Source organism: Panicum virgatum, chromosome 8K, assembly GCF_016808335.1.
Source record: "Panicum virgatum strain AP13 chromosome 8K, P.virgatum_v5, whole genome shotgun sequence".
Taxonomy (NCBI): domain Eukaryota; kingdom Viridiplantae; phylum Streptophyta; class Magnoliopsida; order Poales; family Poaceae; genus Panicum; species Panicum virgatum.
Window position 1 is genome coordinate 15810564 of NC_053143.1, and position 20502 is coordinate 15831065.

A 20502-nucleotide genomic window follows, 5' to 3' on the forward strand; every position below is an offset into this window, starting at 1 on the left:
TACACAGAATCAAGAAGAAGATGAAATTCGATGCTAATCGAAAGAAGAACCTCGATTTGATCTCGGATTGACCGAGATCCCCAACCCAGAAACCCTAACCCTAACCCTAGAAACCTTAGAATCGAATCGAACCGAAACAAGAAAAGAAATCCGAGAGGGGGGGGGGGGGGCTCACCTTCCGTCCTCCTCGGCCGCTGCCGTTCATCGGCGCGCGGGTAAGAAACTCCGCTCGCGGCCGCCTTCCCGGCATTCTCCGAGCACTGCAGCGAGGCCGCTCGACGGCGGCGCGCTCCCTCTCGGGAACACGCACGCCAGCGAGGGGGCCCACGGCGGCGCAGAAGCTCCTTCCCGGCGCCGGCCACCAGAGGCGGCGCCACTCGCCGCCGTCGTCGCACGAGCATAGGAGAGAGGGAGGATAAGAAATGGATTAGGGTTTGAAGGGGCCAGCTGCGGGCGGGTTTTGATCCGCCGAGATCAATGCCCGACCGTCGAAACTCATCCGACGGTCAAGATCGGTCGGCCGCGACACGGGCTCAATTCGGCCCGTGCGGGAGCGCGCGGGGAGCCGAATTCCCGGCCCAGGCCCAGGTTGCGGCCTGGGCGGGGGGTGAGCCTATGCGAAGCAGGCCGTGGGTCGAAAAAGCTCACGGACCGCGAGAACAGTGAAATAATTTGTCTTTTCTTTATTTTCAGAAGCATTCAGAATATGAATTTCAGATGTTTTTGTTTAGAATTTGAATCTTTGCAAATAAATGCACCAACGTGTATTATTTTCAGAGTAGAAAATCACAGAATTATGCTTCTGAAATTTAGAAATTTTACAAGTTTCCGCTGCAAAGAATTTATTTTGTCTCTATGTTAATTTGAAAATCACATAAAGGCATATAGAATTTATTTTTTCAGAATTTTCAATATATTATGATATTGTCATTTCTGACCAAAGTTGATATTGCAATATTATGATTTTGTTCATAATTTTGTTTAAATTATATCTTTTTCTGCCCAAAGGTGATTTAGATTTAATGTACAGAATATTGCATGCTTTAATTTTGACCAAAGTTAAATTAATGCATGCATATTATTGTTGTCCTCACAAAAATTTTTGAATCTGAATTTCAGGTTCGAATGCTATGAACCTTTTGAAAGGCATCCCAGAATTAGATGGCAGAAACTATGGGAAGTGGTACCAGAAGCTAGAAATCGCTCTGCAATGGCCAATATAGAATTGACCATGGCCAATATAGAATTGACCATCAATACGCCTCAGCCACAAGAACCAGTAAAGCCCGTGAGGGCTCAGATTGAAGCTGACGCGACATTCACTGCTCGTCAGAAGAAATATGATGAAGCAAAGAAATTGGATGACAATTAGATGGCACCATGGGCGGATTCAAACCGCAAGTGCTTATTGATCATTAAAAGTTCTATCTCAGAATCCATCAGAATGGCAATCACTGCTTGCCCCACTGCTACAGAATACCTCTAGAAAATAAAGAGCAGTTCACTGGCTCTTCCAAGGCTTATGCTGCTACTCTTGCAGAGCAGCTAATTACAAAGAAGTACACTGGTGGTGGAATCAGAGATTATATCCTAGAGATGAGCCACATGGCTAACAAGCTAGCGACAATGGATATGCCTTTGCCAGAACCGTTCCTTGTCCAGCTTGTTTTCAAGTCCCTTCCAAAGGAGTTTGCGACTTTTCATGTCAATTACAACACCTTTCCAGAAAACTGGGACATTAAGAAGCTGATTGCCATGTGTGCTCAGGAAGAAGCAAGGCTGGAAAACGCCAATGGTGGTGGTGAACTTGTCTTTCAAGTCCAGCACCAAAAGAAAAAGAACCCCCAAAAGAATTACCAGAACTACAAGAGGCCCTTTCCGCCAAGTAAGAATCAGCATGAAAGTGGTCCTTCCAAACCACCTCCACGCGAAAAAGATTGGTCAGACTTCCCAGTTGATAAAGACCAGTGCCTCAAATGCAAGAAAAGAGGGCACTACAAGAGGCAATGCCCAGAATTTCTGATGGAGCTGTTAAAGAACCGTGAGGACACCATTACTTTTGTAGATGAATTCCTGTTTTTGAATTATGATAAATCCACTTGGTGGATTGATTCTGGAGCAACTGCTCATGTTGCTAATTCATTACAGGGGACAAGTATGAGCCAGACCCTGCCAAGAGGAGGAAGAAGAATTAAAGTGGCGAACGGTGAAGAAGCTGAAGTTGAAGCCATCGCATAATTTCATTTAGAATTACATAATGGCTTTGTACTTCATTTAAAAGATGTTCTTTATGTACCTTCATTGCAAAGAAACTAAATTAGTGTGTCTAAGTTGGATGATGATTTGATTACTTGTCATTTTGGAGATGGCAAGTGTGAGATACACTATAATAAAGAATGTGTTGGTCTTACCTTCCGACAAGACAAGTTGTACTTACTTTTATTATCTGAGAATGTTAATGTTGTAAGTTCTGAGAATGAGAACTCCTCCTCATGCGGGAATGGCACTAAAAAATGCAAAAAAATTGATGCAATCTCATCGAAATTATGGCACTTTCGTTTAGGCCATATTTCGAGGGAGAGAATAGAGCGCTTAGTAAAAGCATCAATTCTTCCACCGTTAGAGTTTTCAGATTTAGAACAATGTATCGATTGCATTAAAGGAAAAAACATCAAGAACATAAAGAAAGGCGCCAAACAAAGTGAGGGAATTTTAGAAATAATCCACACAGATATTTGTGGACCGTTCCCCGTCACTACTGTAGATGGCTATGATTCATTCATAACATTTACAGACGATTATTCACGTTATGGCTATATTTATCTAATAAAAGAATGATCAGAAGCGTTGGATAAATTTAAGATATTTAAAGCAGAAGTAGAAAATCAACATGACTTAAAGATCAAGATTGTCAGATCCGACCGTGGGGGAGAATACTACGGTCGGCATACCCCGTATGGCCAAGTTCCTAGACCTTTTGCGAGGTTCCTACAGGAGAATGGCATAGTTGCCCAGTATTCCACACCGGGCGGGCTTCAACAGAACAGAGTAGCAGAAAGAAGAAACCGTACCCTTATGGATATGGTAAGAAGCATGATGAGCTACTCCGCGCTACCGATTAACTTGTGGATGGAGACATTAAAAACCGCTATCTACATACTTAATCGCATGCCAAGTAAATCGGTGCCAAAGACACCGTATGAACTGTGGACAGGAAGACAACTCTCGCTCAATCATTTTCGAGTGTGGGGCTGTCCGGCTGAGGCCAAAGTGTTTGATCCAAACATTGGGAAACTAGATACCAAGATAGTCAGTTGCCATTTTATTGGCTATCCAGAAAAATCGAAAGGGTATCATTTTTATTGCCCTGACAGACATACGAAATTTGTAGAAATAAGACACACTGCCTTTCTAGATGATCAGATGTTCAGGGAGAGCATGGTAGCCAGAAAAATTGATCTTGAGGAGAAGCGGGTATTCGTCCCTACTCCGATGACTCAAGAACCTTATTTCTGCTTGCCTGTGGCTGCGGCACCAGCAGTACAGAGAACTGCAGTACCAACACCTGTTGTTAGTTCTCCTAATGTGGCAGCAAATGAGAATGAGGATTCCATTCCTCATGCCCATCCAGAATCCGTTGCCGCGGATGAGGGGGAGCAACAGCAGCCTCTTGGACCAGAAATACCAGTTGCAGTGGCCCCACAAAGGCCACAAAGAACTAGAAGATCTGCTATTTCGGACGATTATGAAGTCTATAATAGCGAAGAAATACAAATTGAGGGTGATCCCACCTCATTTGAAGAAGCCATGAAAAACGCAAATTCATCCAAGTGGTTTGCAGCCATGGAGGATGAAATGAAATCAATGAGTAACAATAAAGTTTGAGACTTAGAAGAAATTCTCAAAGGAGCCAAAACAGTAGGCTGCAAATGAGTTTACAAAATGAACAGTGACTCCAAAGGGAATATAGAAAGATATAAGGCGCGACTAATGGCAAAAGGCTTCACACAGAGAGAAGGAATAGATTACAATGAGACTTTTTCTCCGGTCTCATGTAAAGACTCTTTCAAAATAATGATGGCCTTAGTGGCTCATTATGATTTAGAATTACATCAGATGGATGTGAAGACGGTATTCCTAAATGGGGATCTATACGAAGACGTCTATATGGCACAACCGAAAGGTTTTGTTGTGGAAGGCCAAGAAAATTTAGGGTGCCATCTAAAGAAATCAATTTATGGCTTAAAACAAGCCTCAAGGCAGTGGTACTTGAAATTTGATGAAACAATCAGAAAGTTTGGATTTAAAGAAAATGAAGAGGACAATTGCATTTATGCAAAGTTCAAGAATGGGAGATTTATTTTCCTTATCCTGTACGTGGATGACATTCTGCTAGCTAGCAGTGATGTTAATCTACTACTGGAGACTAAGAAATTTTTGTCCTCGAATTTTGATATGAAGGATCTTGGTGAAGCTTCATTCGTTTTAGGAATTGAGATTCACCGAGATAGAAAGAAAGTGGTATTAGGATTGTCGCAGAAAGCATACTTAGAAAAGGTATTACAGAAATACGGTATGTATGCGAGCAAGCCCACACCTGCTCCAATAGTCAAGGGCGACAGTTTCGGGAAACATCAGTGTCCCAAGAATCAGTATGAGCTCGAGCAAATGAAGGCAATGCCTTATACTTCAGCTGTCGGAAGCTTATAGTATGCACAAGTGTGCACTCGCTCTGACTTAAGTTTTGTTACCGGGGTACTTGGCAGATTCCAAAGTAATCCAGGCATAGAGCACTGGAAGATGGTAAAGAAGGCTTTACGCTATGTGAGGGGCACTACTGGCCTCATGCTAATGTAAAAAAAAAACAGAATATATAGAAATAGAAGGATATTCAGATTCAGACTTTGCAGGAGATGTAGATGACAGAAAATCCACGTCTGGATATATCTTCACTCTTGCAAAAGGAGCAATATCGTGGAAGAGCTCTAAACAGTCAGTTACAGCATCTTCCACGATGTACGCAGAATTTGTAGCATGTTACGAGGTCTCCAGTCAGGTCACATGGCTTAAGAAATTCGTACCCAGTTTAAGAGTGGTCGACAGCATAGAAAAACCACTGAAATTATACTGCGATTATGAACCAGCAGTATTTTACGCTCATAACAACAAGTCGAGTGGTGCTGCCAAACACATCGACATAAAATTTTATGTTGTTAAAGAGCAAGTCTAGGATGAAACAATTTATTTAGAACATATCAGAACAAACAAGATGTTAGCGGATCCGCTTACAAAAGGCCTACCACCCAATGTGTTCAGAGAACACTTAGCCGGCATGGTTTTAAGGGAAAGCCTATGATTCCTGGACGAAGAGTGGCCCAAAGAAACGATTTTTGTTTCAGACCAGAAAAGTGATTGTGGCTGTTAATCTGACAGTAATAATTATCATGACGAGGCACGCCCTATACACTGATCTGTATTGGAATGATTCAGATGAAGAACAAGAATAAAAAACAAGAAGAGATCAAGGGGGAGAATGTTGGAGTTGATCTCCAGGCCCAATCCAAAGATCGGGCCGGACTCCCTCTCCGCGTCTGATCGGGACGTCCAGTCCGTTTGTGACTGGTTGGCCCCCGTCGCCAGCGCTATATAAAGAACAGGGAGGGGGCCGGGGCCCGCACCCCAAGGTTCGCCGCCACAACCCCTCCCCACAGTTCCCTACCGATCTAGGGCAGCGCTCGGCCGACGGGAAGCACCGCCAGGACCTCGCGCCGCCACCACGATGACCTCCGTCCCTGGACAGTGCCGGTGGATGCCGGAGGGGTACCGCTACCCGCGTCGTACACCGCCACTGCCGGACTGCGAGCTCGCCGACTCCGACTTCCTCGCCTCCATCCTCGACTCGATAGATGCGATGGTGCCCACCGGAACCAGCTCGTCCACTGCACCACCTCCTGCGGATGGTCTGCTCCTCCTACCCTCTCTCTCTTTCTTTGTACTAGAGCTAGGACCCGAATCCCTTTGTATTTCTACACTAGAACCATGTACCCATACTCGATCTGTTGTCTAGACTCGATACCAGTCAAGAACCCCAGCAAGAAAGAACCTAACAAACCTCACCTCATCATCTAGTTTACTGTGGTATGATGGCCGTACAATTTTGCAAGTTCCAACCGCTCAGTTTGATACACAGACTTTTTGTTTGAATTTCTACTGAATCTGTACAAAAGAAAATGGATAATGACGAAAACATGCACCAGAGATTACAATTTTTTCAGATGAAGCTTGTAATAAAAGTAGTTGATAGGAAATAAGTTTCTTTTTTCATTTATTTTTTGGGATTCTTATACTAAATTCTTTGTATGAATATTGAAAGGTTTGTTGTGGAACATGAACAGAGGTGGCATTTTGACGGAACATATAGCTTAGTTTTACGAACCTTTTGCTTCTGCTAGAGCTCAAGTGCTGCAACTTATTGTGATGCTGATGCTCTGTTGCGAAACAACAAAGGAGCCTGTTGTGATCCCAAAAGTACAGTTGCACCTCCTAATTCTGTCAGTCAACTTCCCTTTATTCCATGAATTTACGTGCCTCCAGAAATCTAAGCTGTTTGCTTGGGCGTTTCGGCTATAATCTGATCACGTTATCAACTATCAAGATTGTACATTAGTAACTTTGGTTCGCATTGGCTATTTGGCTGTGAATGGAATTCAGAAATATCAATGGGCTTCTCCGCCCGACGTGATCCCAAACCTAGCATTGCACGCGCCCTCTTCTTCTTTTGATCAGGACGCGCTCGAGGGCTTCGATCCGACGTGGATTGCTGCGGATTCGAGCCCCCGATGATGCCTCTGCCGCTGCCAGCCGGAAAATCCTGGTACTGTGCGTCCTGGAACAGCAAGCGGCGAAGGCAACGGCATCACCATAGGGAATCTCTTTAATCTACGGTGTATTGAGTTAAGGCGCTTGAGAAGCTTTGTAACCTCTGTAGGACCGGAACAGGCGACCAGAGGGGGTGTGAATAGAAGTCTCTAAAAATTCAATGAAAAAGCTGACTCTAATTCAATGTCCAAATCACCCCTCTTCTAATCGTCAAGATGACACACGTCAGTCAAATTGTGACATGCTCATCCTAAGAACAATTAGAAATCCTCGATATAAAGCGGAAGCGATGCAAAAAGCTCGGCAAAGAAAAAACTCGTAGTGAAATAAAAGCAAAGCTATCTCTAGAAAACCCTAACTAAGTATGCACCGATAAACTAATTAAGACTAGCTAAAAATAACATGATCAGGTTCTAATTAACTCAAAGTAACTAAGCAATAAAGAGAAAAATATTAGCAAAAGCAAAAGCTAATTAAATTTGCCAATGCATGTGAGCAAGGAATAAATAAAGTGGAAAAAGAAGAAACTAGCTCACAATGCTTGCTGCTCCTCACGTGGGCTGTGCGTCGTGCCTTGCACGGAGCGGTTTTTTCTTTTTTATATTTTTTAAAAATTAAAATTTTAAAAATATATGTCCGTTTTGAAATATTTCAAAAATATACCCCGGTCGCCCTCCCATAGGGCGACAGGCCCAAAGTGTAATTTTTTTCTTCAAATTTGCAACGAAGTCCCTGGAGAAAAAAAGGGGGGGCCTGTCGCCCACACCTCGGGCGACAGGGTCCTGTCGCCCGTTGGGGGGGCGACAGCCCCCCCTTTTTTTTCCAGGGACCTATTTTGAGCTATTCGAGCAAATATTCGTCATCATCGTCGGCAAGATCTCGGCCGCTAACTCCTACCGCACGTAACTTGTCCTTCATTAAATCACGAGAAAAAATCACAAGAACTTCACTTATTTCACGAGCATTATGGAACCCACAAATATAATAAGTTCACATCAATAATATCTATAGAAACAAATGACAAGTAACCTACCACAATCATAAACATCGGATACAAATAAGCGGTCCACAGCTATCTCATTACAAATAAACATCAGATACATCTAACCACCCCTAGGGCGTCGGACCCTCTTAGCCCTCTGCTGGGCACGGACATGGCCCTCGGAGTAGGTGAGAACATCCGGAGACCTCACCTGTCGCTCAGGACGCGCAAGGGGCTGCGGTGTCTGCTGCTGAGAGATCCCAAGTGGTGCTCCTCCTAGCTGTGAATACCCCAAGACATCGGGGTCACCTTGCGCGGCAGGCTCTTCTGGACTCAAGCTGTCGAAGTCGTCTAAGGTGAAGGTCTCGTTATCTGGTCGAAAGGAGGAAGAAGAAGGTCCGGCGCCCGCATCGGGGTAGAATCCTACGCAAAAAATGTGGATGTTAGTGTACGCTCGTATATTTTGTCATGCCATGTAGAAACCGAAATACGAAACATAAACTAACCTGTGTAGGCCGGTATCTAAGGCCCCGGTACCATCCCTGGATATGGTCCGCCAACTGGTGCTGTCCCTCTAAACATTCCAGTATGACCGAACGCAGTAGTTGGATCGTATCCTGTATGTGATATTAGTAAATATGTAGGAACACTTGATGTAATTTTAAAGAGATATGTACGTTACCTGCACTTGGGAAGAACTGCGACGTCGGCCCGTGCATGGTCGACGGACACGGGAACGACGACGAGGCCTGAGACGACCCGTGGCTGTCTTCGTACTGCACACGGCTTCCGAAGTTGTGCACTACCTGACGCAACTGATCACGCTGCCTCGACCATGCCTCTGTCTGCTCAAACTGGGTCATTGGGAATCCGGCACGTACCCTCGTCAAGTAAGTCGAGCAGTCCGTCTCCATCATGTTGCAAAGGCGAAGCTGCATCAATTCAGTAAAGGTACAGTTACAAACACATGAATTATTTTATAAATATGATTATATATATATATATATATATATATGCAAATGTGATCAAGAGACTCACCGCGCCAGCTAGTGCCTCCACGTGGTGCCGGCCATAGCCATCCTGAGGCCTCGCCTGGTGTGGCTGCGGGTGAGTGTCAACAAAAACCAGACGAGCCCGAGTCCGGGGTAAGTACCAGGTGAGGTAAGCCCTAAAGGAGCTGTCTGTGTGTGGTCCTGTTGGATGGACCAAGAGCTCGTCTGCCTGTTCCCATTGGTCCACCCACGGCTGGATCTTGGTGAGCCAATCATCAGAGCACGGCAAGCCACTCCTTGACAACCTACAAAGTGGATCACGAAGAATCGTTAGATTCGACACGAATGTATGAGCCAAGTTCATTCATAATTACCTGTGGTCCTGGCGACTGACACGCTCCAACGCGGTGGGCACCGGAAACTCCTGGCGCTGCCCAAACTGTCTCCTGACTCTCCAGGGGCAATATGCCTCAACCGCGATGTCATAAACCAGGACGGCGGAAGTAAGCCACAGGCTCGCATTCGCGGAGCAGTGCGAAGACAGGCCTGCTGGTGCACGGGTAGCCACAGCCTCTGGGTTGTAAGGCTCCCAGACAACGTCCTCGGGCGTCAGCATGTCGAGCTCCGAAACAAACTCAGGATATGCGCGTCTAACCCGCGAATGTGCCCAGGACCTCTGCATTCCGAATAAGTAAAATTAAAATTGCGCTAATACATCATGTAACAATGAATAACAAAATTAGATTTGTTGCGAACGTACCTGACGCCAGATCCAGATAGTTCCCATAGTGGGCCTCTCGTCCTCCTCGTCGCCGTACATGCCTCTGTGGTAAGGCTCGTGGCTGACAAAGGGCCGACCAACGGCTAGCCTCTCGTACGGCCAAAGCTGTAGCAGTAGTGGGCACCCTGACAGGATAGCATTCCCATGTATCTTCATGCAGCCGTCACAGAGTCCACGGTAAGTGGCTGCAAGTACCGCCTCACCCCAGCTGTAGGGCGGTACGTCCTCGTCCCCATCCGCAATCTCCCGTGCATACGGAAGGAGAATTCTATCGACCGAGTTGCCATGAGTGTTGTTGAACATGATGTAACCAAACAACCAAAGTAGGTGCGCCTCCAACGATCTGGTCACACTGTACTCGTCGGCATCCGCAGCCAACAGGGCAGGCTGCATAAACAATTAAGATTAATGGTTTCAACTATCAATGGACATCCAGCATTCACACACTTCACCTCATATTCTTTACTGCCAGACTTTACGACTCTGAATTCTCGTTTCAATGAGATTGTCCATAGTCTCACAGCATCTTTTACGGCTTCAATGTTTGGATATGTTGCACCTTGCACTACCTCATTCCCTCTGTACTCCCACTCCTGATTTCGTACATCTTCTGCGACATGACTGCCAAAACCATGCTCTTTCCACTCTTTTGGCAATGAGTACTGCTCGTCATCAGATGAGTCCTCATATTCTTCCATCTCTATTGCGGTCTGGTCTTCTGCCTCCATCTCGTCCACAATGCTATGTATCCTCTCTCCCTCATCAGCAAGGCCCTGTGGTTCCATGTTTTGGTTCTCTGTCTCTTCTGACTCATGTTGGATACTCGGAGTTCCTTGATCTGCACAATGTTGGATTTCAACATAATTGGTCTCTCTTCGAATACTCGGAGTTCCTTGATCTGCACAATGTTGGATTTTATTTTGTGTCTTCTCCTGAATTTGAACAAGAATGGCCAGAGGCCACCCACGCTCTAGAGCTGCTTGCATGTACTTCTGCCAGTCATAGTGCTGTGTATCATCATTAATTCCCATAATTCACTTTCTACCTCCCAATTAACAAGAGACTGGACAGTGATCACATGTGTCAACGGATCAACATGGAACCCACGCTGCAGCCACTTACATATGGAACCAAAACTCCTTTCCAGAGGTTTATCTATGCCGCTAGATGTGCGCTTAAAGGCAGAAAGATCTACTCCATTTGGCCCATACATAACATTGTATTCACCATAAAATACTTGAAACTGCATCTTGCTCGACATATCTGTATATCACATAATACTTATCGAGTTATACTCTTTACTTCACTACCTTATTCAATAATCCGTAAAAACTAAGTATGAAATTCAACTACAACGTATAAGTATTCATAACTACGTGATGACACTCAAATTCTATACTGCATATGCCAAATTCTATTCTAAATCATAATTAATTTATAAACACATCTCTAATAGTACTGCAATTGTAATAATAAATGCGTAGAACTAATTTTCTAAACTAATTTACTACTACGTAACTACAAACTAAAGTATCATTAAACTCCTACTTAAATGTTTCTACTATAGCACTAATTAAATTAAATTACTCACCCCTACTTAAATTACTCATATTTAAATACGTAGTACTTAAATATAACAATATTTAAACTAAATGTACTAACCTGCAGATCACAAGTGCTGAATCCGGCAGGGCTTCGCCGCTTTCCTTCTCCTCACTCCTCTCTTTTTTTCTGGATTTTTGGTGGAATTTTCGGGCTCAAATGAGGAGAGAAGGGGAGGGCTGGACCTTTAGGGGGGACACCCCGGTCGCCCGCGGGGGGGGGGGGGGGGGGGGGGGGGGGCGACAGGCCCCCTGCCGCGCCTGTGGGCCGGGCCCAGCGGCGGTCGCTCGTGGGCTGGGCGACAGGCCCCTGTCGCCCCCCAACGGGCGACAGGGCCTTTTTTTTCTCCAGGGACCTCATTGCGAATTTGAAAAAAAAATTTACACTTAAGACCTGTCGCCCTATGGGGGGCGACCGGAGGGTATTTTTGAAATATTTCAAAACAGACATATATTTTTGAAATTTTAATTTTTAAAAAATATAAAAAAGAAAAAACCGCTTGCACGGATTGGCCTGCCGGGCCTGGTGGCTGCACCTCCTCGTGGGCTGCCTGCTGTGCCGGCCTGCTGCGAGTTGCGCCCCGGCGCCGGCCTGCACTCCTCCGTGGGTCGCGTGGAGGAATGAGCTCGTCCTGCCCGTGAACGCCTGCCTACTCGCGGGGCTGGGACGCTCGTGCGCAGCTCTCGCGTGGAGCGCCGCCGCTTGCCGCCGCACCGCGCGCCGACGTGTGCGCTCGTCGTGGCTGACCGTCGCCGCAGGCCTCGCCACACGAGTGTGCCGCGAACCGCGCCGCGCGCTGTTTGGTCGCTTGTCCCGCCACGAGAGCTCCCGGAATCTCCTGCGAAAGAACAAGAGAAGAAACGGGGAAAACGAAAGCAAAAACCGAAATTTCAACTTCAAATTACTCGCTCAAATCGCAACGAATCGAAACGAAACTCGAGCCATAACAGATCCCAAAAGAAGTTCGTGGAAAGATCAAGTACATCTCACGAATAAAAAATCGCACGAAAATACCCCAAAAATTGCCGAAAGACCAAAACGAGAAGAACAAAAGGATGAACAAGAAATCACTCAGATCTTGACGCCCGTAGGACAAAAGGAGGTTAGGACCTCCATTCCCATCAAAATCTTCAATAAACTCTAACACGGAAATCACAAGAAAAAAGAAAAAATGAGGGAAGGGAAAGAGAGATTATCCCAACTAGTCATCATGCCTCTCTAAATATAAGGTTTCTTGGAGAATGACTAAAATACCTCTACTGATATTTCTAAGATAACTATCCACATAGGGGCAAAATACTCCAACTTTTTATACGAGCAGCGGACGGACACGCCGACTTCACGACTTTGCTTAGCCTCAACGCAAGATTCGCAATGGGGCCACGTGCCCTCCACCTCCGCCATCCGGCCACACCGCCAGTTTTGAGGCCCAAACCATAAAACCTGCCTCCATCCGATTTTGAGGCCCAAACCGGTAAACCTGCCACCTCCGATGTCGACGCGTGTCCGGCCTCCGCCAAGTTTCGACGCCTTCAAGTCTTTCGCACTCCCGACGCACGGGCAGCCTACTCGAGCTTTCCATCGTCTTTCTACTTGACTTGACCGACGCTGTCTTCATCATCATCTCGTGCTCCATGTACTTTTGCTCTTCCGTGCACCACGTGGACCGCCCATGACTCCACCCGGACTCATCGGGTCCCTCAGTCCAAGCCTACTCGTGTTCGTCCATCACCGCCCTTGGTCCATCGGCACGAACCTTTTGCTTGACCTTCACTACATCCGTCGACCACCACGTCGCATCCTGCGCCTGCACATTACGAGCCAAGAGATATCAAATTCACATCGCATTGTCAATCACTCATCATCCAGGGTTGACCACCATTGGTCCTCAACCTCCACACTCTAAATATCAAGCAGACTCAGATAGAGAAGCAACGACCTCAAGGCATTGTTAAGATCAAGAAGCTGCTGCACCTTTTGGCTAACAGATTTGCAGACGAGAAGCAGTCAGAATTCAGATATTTCATTGCAGTGGAAGCACCTAAACGGCTGTTGAACTTGGAAGAACAGTAGAGTGCAGACTCTTGAGACAGTGCAAGAAAGCAAATACTTGGCTGAACAGCTAAAGAAACTGATGTTTGTGATATGCCCAAGAGGCAATTATGCGTGAGCTGGATATTGATTTGAGAAAGATTAGAATTCTAATGGACTTCCAACGTGATGTCCCATTAGTGGGGTCTATATAATGAGGGGCAGGGCTACGGGCAGATGATTGATCTCGCGCCATAAACCCTAGTCGCTGCCGCCTCTCCACCTCCACCACGAAACCCTAGCCGAGCGCGCAGTGCTAGCACACCGGCGATCGGCGTTCTCGCTCCGTACGTGTGGACTCTGAGGAGGCGCTGCTGCGTTGTTGTGGTGCTGATCGGCGGGACTAGGAGGAACCACGAGTTGCGATCTGCTTCTTCTTCACTAACACGTGACTATGTTGGGGCGAGATATTTCAACTCTACTTCCGCTGCGCTGCGCGTCGAGAGGTACTATCCATGATCATCTGCTTACATGAGATCCTCGGTGAACGTGGTAGAATTAGGAATTCTTACTAGCGCAGCATTTCTGTTTCCTAACAACTGATGCAGCTCAGAAGCATATGGATCGACAATGTTAGTGCTGCTGATTGTGTAGATCTTTTTGCGACCGTGTCAAAGATGCCACTTCTTTCCAGCCTGCTTATGTTTGCAAGAGATGTGAATGAGACACTTTTGCCTCCAAGCCCTTGATCCGATTTCCACAAAGCTCTACAGGCTGATTGTAAGGGGGCAGTGGGCTCCTGGTCGCTGGGACATTGGAGTATCGAATATTTGCGACCATGGGGAACATCTTAAATATCTTGCACTAAGCTGGTGTCAGCTTGGAGAAGATCCATTGGAGGTGCTTTCTCCACACGTGCCAAACCTCACCTATTTGAGTCTTTACAGGGTGAAGAGTGCAAACACTTTGGTTCTTTGGGCAAGGTGTGCTTCCCACACCTGAAGACTCTTGTCTTGAAGCGCCTGATGTCAAGCAGCTGGAGATTAGAGATGGCGCTCTTCAATGCATCGAAGGATTGTACATAGTGTCGCTAGCACAATCGAATAAGGTCCCTACTCTTCCTGAAGAAGCTCTGGCTGCTGAACCTGCATAGCGAATTCAGAAGTGAGAAAGTCAATGGTGCAAGAATGGAATGCACCAGAAGATGCTGCATGTTCCAGATATTTGCAAGAATATTTTGCAAGGTGTGTCACGCTTTTTAATCCATTTTGCTTCGAATATGTGTCATTAATTGTTGACAACTAGTCTTGAGACGTTGCCTTGATTCATTCAATAGACACCTATCTGTTTTTCTCGTTCAATGACATTCCCCTTTTTGACTTAACTTCTCTTTCAAATGGATGTTATAATCAAACTTGCATCTATATGTGTTTTGAATTTTGATATATTTTTGGACATAGTGTAGATTCCCGTATTATATTAGGTCTGTCTGACAGACAAAAAGTATGACAATTCATGTGAAAGGGAGATCATTAATTAGGATGGTGGCATGGTGCAATATTGGATATGCGGTTTCCTCTTTATATGTATAGCAGTATAGGGAAAGCTTCATTTACGGCCCTGTTTAGTTGGTGAAAAATTTTCTACAATACCCGTCACATCGAATTTTCGGACATATGCATAGAGTATTAAATTCAGTTGAAAAAATAACTAATTACACAATCTAATTGATTAGCATGAGATGAATCTTTTAAACCTAATTAGTTCGTAATTGGATATTGTTTGTCAAGTAACAACGAAATGTGCTACAATACCAAAATTCAAACTTTTTCACCAACTAAACACACCCTACATGGTCTAGCTTATTGGAATAAGATGCTTGATCTGTCACACACCATGGTCATATCAGACAAAATCAATATGTTTTCTTTTTTTAGGGTAATATGTTTTCTTGTAGATCTCTGGGAACTATTATACAATTGTTCCACGCTACTAGAAGCAAAATGTTTTGTACATCTAAAGTAATATCAAGTTGGATATCTTCCGATGACTGCAAACTTGTATTTTTGGAGTAATTGTGCATTTTGCATCCTGATGTTTTTCTTTGTTTGATTCGTGTGTGGTGCGGGGGGTTCATCTTGGAGCGCCATTGCTACATTCCCTTTGCCTCCTAATGGAAAACATGCTCAAGCACTGTCGCAAAAAGTTTTTGGGCAACTCAAGTACAGCAACTGCTGCCACCACAGTACCAGGACACGCTGCCGTATCTGCTACCTAAGCAGTACGATGCAGATGCTTTTTTTTTCTAAACAACCAGGCAGGAGAGCTGCCCATTATATATGAAAATGGAAGAAAAACAACATGAGCAGGTTGAATTGGGACATCAACACATGCTGAACTCAACTCAACTATCGGTCGGATTGGGACATCGATATGCCGCAACAACTCTGGCCAGCCAGATTGTGACATCGACACAAGCCGCACAATAACACTCCACGCTACTCAGACACAGCCACACTAGCCGGTCTCCACCCGAGCTCCATCCCTACAGCACCCATACTAGCGCCACCACCACTTCCTACCTTCTTTTTTGTATTCTCACTTTATTGAGAAAGAAGGAAAAGAGAGAAGGGGAAGAGACTCCATTTCACAGCTGAGCGACGAATGCCGAATCCACCATGCTAGAGAATGCCCGATATCACCTTCAGGAAGGACACGACACTGGAAACGCCGTCTATAGCGACCCAAGAAGGGTTGGATTTTCATCCGCATTCTCAAAGGATGGTGAGGACTAGACAAGATGCCTCCAACGAGGAAGCGACGCCCTTAGACGTCGCCATTCAGACTTTCATCTTAACCTCAACTGGCCTATCTACGAGGAAGCAGTTAGAGCATAGCCGACCTCACGGACCAGGCATTGCGAAGGAGCCGATACAGTCAGCTACGCCACCATGGCGCAGCTCACACACCTCTGCTTGGCCGCAGCAGCGACACCACCACAGTGTTGTTGACATGCGTCCGAGCAAAAGCCGCTGCCGGCCACGCCACCATGCCGCCGCCGAAGCACCTCTGCAAAAGACGCTGCCGGCCACCCGCATGTCACACCCGGTTTCAGAAAGAAGCCGAATGCATCTCTATATGTATGTCAGGATCAAATTCCATACATATAGTGAATAATCAGTATAGTATCTCAAAAAAATAAATAAAACAACTAAAAGACTATCAGAGTTACACAACTTATCCTAGAAACAAAGGCTTCAAACTTCACAGGCAATCGACCGGAGGTTGCGTGCGCCTAAAACTTAGCAACATCTTCAATAAACTTCATCATATACTTTCTTCGTATGAGCAGCAGTAAGCAAGGGTGAGTACACTTATGGTTGGTACTCAGCAAGGCCACAAGAAATAACCAGAAAATAATTTAAGTCCATCTTTAAGTTAAATTAATCATGTGAGGGTCCAAGCCGTTTTTTAACCGTGAGCACGACTGATATATCAGTTTTACACTCTGCAGAGGTTGAGCACTTTCACCACAATTCGCGTAAAAGTTTTGAAGAACTTTGAACCCAACCACGCATATGTGCTGATCAGGCACAATACCACACTTCCGAGGTGTGATTGTATAGGGACGCTACGAGGCCTTTACAAAGATTTCCTAACATGTGACAACCCGCTAAGGTTTTAAGTCAAAGAGGTCATAACCCTCCCTAATGAGGTGGTACCTTAGCTAAGGACCATAAACAAAATCATTGCCTTAAGAGGACCGAGCTATACCCCGTCGATGCATCCCTTCTTGCCCTTTCGGTAAGATTGTCACAAGCTAGAGTCTCTAATTAATCAGCCAAGACCAGAGCCATATAGTATTGTGGTTGTACTATTTTCTTGGGTGGTTTTCCGCATTCCAATTAATTCATAATACTCTTGCAAATAAGCATAGATAGAAGGATGGCTATGTCAGACCCGGGACGACAGGACTGCCCACGAGTACAGAATGTTCTAGAGTAGGGAGTAGTACATGGTTATGCCCTACCTCTTTTGTATCTGCCCAAATAGGAGTAGAACAAGTCGACGGTCTCGGGAACTATCCGAACCTCTCGTGCTAGGATCCTAACAGAACTCGACTAGGATTTCCATGTAACCCTGTTCCCCCTGACCATATAAGGGCGAGCAGGGACCCCTCCAAAACATCGAACAATACCATAGGGAATACAAACCACCACATAGGACATCGGGTATTACGCTCCGGCGGCCCGAACCTGTCTAAATCCTTGTGTTCATTACACCATCGCGTTCTGATCCCAGCGAGTCCCTACTCATAACCACTCTCCTCGAGATACCCCTCGGAGAATCCGACGGTAAAATACCGACAGCTGGCATCCACCGTGGAGCCTCTCGCCAACGATCGTCAGAAGAATTAGATGGCTCCTCTCGACGACAATCTGGTGCTCGAAAACGGCACCTCCTTCCGCGTCGGTTCCTGGATCTTCATCACCAACGGATCAGGCGGTTTCGAAAGTCACCCCATCGACCAAGATCTCCCAGAAGTTTCTAAAGTCGTAAAACGCCGCGAACTCGACGACTTTGTTGACCAACTCGAAGAAATTGGATTCTCAGATAAAACCCGAATTCAACCCGAATTCGATGTAATCAAGACCAAAACACTCTCCGAACTAGAAGAGGATTTGGAAAGACTACTGGAAGACACAAAGCAAGAAACTTCCATAAGTGGAAAATTTCTACTTTCCAATTGCACCCCCTTCACTGAACAAAGTCCTCAGAAGAGAAAGTCAAAGACTAGCTTCAATAAAACTACTCGCAAAAAGAAGCCGTCAAAAAACACTTTTTCAAACATCGATAATATCGATGAAAAGATCGAACACTGCCTTCAGTTAGCTGAAGACACATTCAACTTCAACACTTCTCATGAAGAATCCTCCAACCAGTGGGATCTCAACTCTATAGAGCTGGAACAAGACCAAGCTTTCATCAAATATCTCGAAGAATTGGACGAACCAATCTCTGAAGATGAACTAGCCGAATGGTCCCATGACATCGACTTCTTTATGGAAGGATTAACCAACCCCGGCAAACTTGAAGCTCTCTGGGAGCACTCCAAAGCCAAGAAACTGTGGGATGATTCACAAAACAAGTCATTGACTCAACTGGATCAACATTTATCACAACACCACCCTGCAGAAGACTATGTATCAATCGAAAACTACGAGTCGCTGGAGTAACGTTGTTCAAACTCCAAATTCCCCTACCCCGCAAGAAGATCACCGCATGCCGCGGACGAGTTCTTCAGAAAAACGGGACAATTTGGACAAATACAACAAATTCATAAATGAACTATCAGTTCGAATCGAAGACGGATGGCCCCCAGCGGATCACATCCCACACGACGATGTGACATACTCCCGGACTCCCTCCCCGAGTCAAACAAGACAAGGAAACCTACCCGGTTTCGGTTTAAGACATTAAAAGAAACCGACTCGCTCCACAACCCGATTCGGACAAGAGGATCGAATCCGACAAGGAGTCGACTTCTACAACCACTATAAAAATGGAACTGCAATCCTCAGAGAGGCAACAACTCTCAGAAGACGAAGAACTACCATTCCAGCAAGGTCTCCCGCTCAAGGAAGACAACATCAATTCAAAAATTTGCGGCCACAATCGTGAAATTTTCATGGCTTTCCTTTCAGACGCTACGAACCGAAAAGTTGATTCCACAGCACTGTAAGACTTGAATGTGACACCCTAGGTGTTTAAAAGTCAATCAAAATACAAAGGAAACAATTAGTTTTATTAAAGGGAGCAAACAAGTATTAAATGGCAAACAAAGGCAAATGGAATTCAAATTCAAATATTGGTTTCACTTTGTGAGGGCAAATAAAGAAGGTTCTAACTATATTTCATGTCCAAATCACCTCACCAAAATAATGTGCACAAAAATCTGTTACAATTAGTGACATGTACTCATTGAGGGGTGGGCACATTTTCAACCCAAATAAACAAATTACATGAATCCTTTTTATGGAGTTTGGGAATCTTTAAAATAACTCAAAAACCATCGCTCAAATGAAGAAGTGACTAAAACAAAAGTTGTAGATCTCGAAAAACTGAGCAATATTGGTATTCAACAGTTTTTCATTTGAGCCCATCTGGGAGGGGAAAGATTGAAATTACAGAACTGAATCTGGAAGTTCGATCTAATTACGAAATTGCCACTGACAGCAGCTTCTCTCTCCCTCAAGGCGCACCGTACGCCGGCGATAGCAAAACCGGCTGGTTTTTGGCCATGTGGGCCTGCGCGCCCACGGTTTCGCCCCCTGTCCTCGCTAGCTGGCTGCACGGGCGTTCGCCACGCGCCCCAGACCCCTGTGGGCGCGCCATGCTAGGCCGCCTTGCACCACGCACGCCAACGCCGTCGCCCTCGACGTGGGAGAGAGTCCAGGGCCGGTTCGACCTCCCCCAGGGACCCCAAGCCTTCGCCACTAAGCGTGCTGCCCTATAAGTTGAAGCCCCAGGCCGAGCCACGCGTTTCCTCCTCCGTTCCCTGTCCGCCCCGCCATTAGCCTCGGCGAGCTCGAACTCGCCGCGGGCCGCCTCGCTCTAGCCCCGCATTGCCCAAACCCGCAGCACCACCACCTTCCCAGACCTCCACCAAAGCTCTACAACCCAGCCGCCCAGCCCTACAGCCAGCAGAGCGCCGCCGCGCCAGAGCAGATCGCCGCCATCCGCCCCTCTCCATGGAGCCGCCGCTACGGACCACCTCCGCGAGCCCCAAGACCCACCAAAGGTAGCCCTCGAGTCCCTCTTGGGTTTCCCCTACGGGGCCCCCACCGCCGGCGAGGGAGCTCACCGGAAACCGGGCCGGAATCCCTCCTCTGTTTCCCAAACCCGTCCAGGGACCTCCAGTTAAAAGAAACAAAAGTTTCAGGGGTCCAAATGAAAAGTTGTAAATGAACTCAAAATAGCAAACTTCAAAAATGCCTAGAAAATCGTATAAAAATCAACAAAATGCAAACTAAAATGTTTTGGAATCCTTGCAATAAAATCTACAAGTTTTGTACATCCATATCTTCATTTTATGTCTGCATTTTAATCTAAGAAAAATAATAGATTAAATAGGATCTAAATGTTCCAGGAATTGTGCTCAGTAACTATAGCTGGTTTTTGGCTAGATGATGTCTTGCAATGTTACTAGTATCTAGTAAAAATTTGAACACATT

General features: G+C 45.8%; 1 pseudogene; it reads left to right on the forward strand.

The window, feature by feature from the left end:
* Positions 1-5779: 5779 nt before the first annotated feature.
* On the forward strand, positions 5780-18504 carry LOC120645501 (annotated as a pseudogene).
* The last annotated feature ends 1998 nt before the right edge of the window (positions 18505-20502 follow it).